This window comes from Lupinus angustifolius, unplaced genomic scaffold, assembly GCF_001865875.1.
Source record: "Lupinus angustifolius cultivar Tanjil unplaced genomic scaffold, LupAngTanjil_v1.0 Scaffold_118, whole genome shotgun sequence".
Classification (NCBI taxonomy): Eukaryota; Viridiplantae; Streptophyta; class Magnoliopsida; order Fabales; family Fabaceae; genus Lupinus; species Lupinus angustifolius.
This window is the reverse complement of record NW_017724979.1, coordinates 467,182-469,629: the sequence shown is the minus strand read 5'-3', so window position 1 is coordinate 469,629 and position 2,448 is coordinate 467,182.

Sequence of the window (2,448 nt, the reverse complement as noted above, 5' to 3'; positions counted from 1 at the left end):
CATGTGTTTTGAGCAGCCACTATCCAAGTACCATGAATTGCAGGCGGCTATCAAATTTTCCTACATAATAAATTAAGTTTTGTTAGGTATCAAAAATTATTTGGATCCTAGGTGGTTAGTACCTTTCTCAACCCATCTAAATTTTCCTAATGGTACACCATATTTTCTAATCATGTACATGTTTGGTGTATGCCCATGAAATTTACAGTATGTACAAATGGGTTGATGAATGTGTATCCTAGATTTTTCAAATGCATGGATACTTTTCTTTTGAAAGATTATTTTCTTTTGGACACTTGGTTTCTTAAAAACATGGCTTTTTGAATAGCTAAGACCTCTGCGGTCTGTTAAGTGTCTTTGATCATTAATAATCTTTTCAAAACTTTTACCATTGTTGTTTAGCTTATTAAGTTCAAGACTTAATGTTGATACTTTGTTTTCAAGAGTGATGCAGTTTTGACAAGAGGATGATGAAGGTTTGTTTCTAAATGCATCTAACTCAGACTTTTGTTTTAGAAACATTTGTGTTAATTTGACATATTCATCATGCAAGTCATTAAATGCATATTCAAGTTCAGAAGAAGAAAATAGATTAGAGCCGTTTACCTCTTCATCATCAGAATGATGAGATGCCATAAGTGATAGATGTGCTTGCTCTTTCTTTTCTGTTTCAGATGTAGAACTGGTATCATTGTCTTCCCAAGCAATTTATGCTCTTCGTCCAGTCTTCGTGTCATTCTTTCCTTCGAAAGAACTCTTTTTCAAATTTGGACAGTCCATCTTCATGTGACCAGGTTTGCCACATTCAAAACATGTAAATTTTTGATTTGAGGTGGAGGTATCATTGTTCTTGGTGAATTTCCTTGTTTGACCAGTCTTTGCGCCTTTATTTCATTTTAGGAACTTGCTAAATTTCTTCACGAAGAGACTCATATCTTCCGTATCATCTTTTTATGATTCATCTCCGAATGAGTCATATTTATCCACTTTTGATTTTAGAAAAATATTCTTCTTCTTCTTTTCTTGCTCCTCATGTTAATCAAGTTGGCTAAGTTCTAGTTCATGTTCCTGCAATTTGCCAAACTAAGCAGCCAAAGACATTTTGGATAAACTTTTCTTTCCAGAAATTGCAGTTACCTTTGTTTGCCATGTTCTGGTGAGTGATCTTAGAACTTTCAAGTTTAAGTCTTCTGGCTTTGAATTCCTAATTCTTATGAACTAAGAATAGAGTCCAAGTATATCTAGAAAAATCGTCACAAGAATTTTCGCTCCAGGCTTCATACAAAACATTTCGTATTCCTGGGAAAGAGTGTTGAGTCTAGACCTTTTTACTTCCTATGTTCCTTCGTGTGTGGTCTCTAGAGTATCCCATATTTCTTTTGCAGACTTACAATTTGATAATCTAAAGAATTCATCAATACCAAGTGCGGAGGTGAGGATGTTCTTTGCCTTTAAATCATATTGCACATTCTTTTTGTCTTCATCGTTCCATGCTCATGGAGCTTGCTTTAGACCATAGAGGGCTTTTTTAAACTTGTAGACATGAGAAGGATGTTTGTAATCTTCAAAACCAGGAGGTTGTTCTACAAACACTTCTTCTTGAATGTAGCCGTTGAGAAAAATGCTCTTGACATCCATTTGATATAACTCAAAATTAAGAGAACAAACATATGCAAGTAATAGCCTAATAGCTTCAAGTCTAGCAACTGGAGCGAAGATCAAAGTGTATACCTTCTTCCTGATTGTATCCTTGGGCTACTAGTCTAGCTTTATTTCTAACAATAACACCATTTTCATCAGATTTATTTCTAAAGACCCAACGAGTTCCAAAGACATGTCTATTTTTCGGTCTAGGAATAAGTTCCCGAACTTCATTCCTCTCAATCTGGTTTAATTCTTCTTGCATAGCAAGAATCCAGTGTTCATCCTTGATTGCATCATCAATCTTGGAGGGTTCTATCTGAGAGACGAAGGCCATGTTCAGACAAGCGTCAAGAATTCTACGAGTAGTTATATCTTTACTTATATCACTGATGATGTTGTAAATAGGATGATTTTGATGAGTTCTCCATTCTTTTGGTAGGTCAGAGTGAGTATGCTCTTCTTAAGAAGATAGATTATCATCCATTCTCAATTCCTCAGGATCAGTTGTAATATCAACAATAGAATTTTCTTTAGTAGGGGAACTTGACAAGTCATCTTCATCACAAGATACATGAATAAATTATTCCATGGCTAGAGTTCTTTTATTAAAGACTCCATAAGCTTTACTTGTGAGAGAATAGCCAAGGAAAATTCTTTCATCAGCTTTTTCATCAAACTTGCCCAAGTTATCCTTACCATTGTTGAGAACAAAACATTTACAACCAAAAACACGCAGAATAGAAATGTTTGGTTTTCTACCTTTGAAGAGTTCATAGGGGTGTTTTCTTAAGAATAGGTCTTATA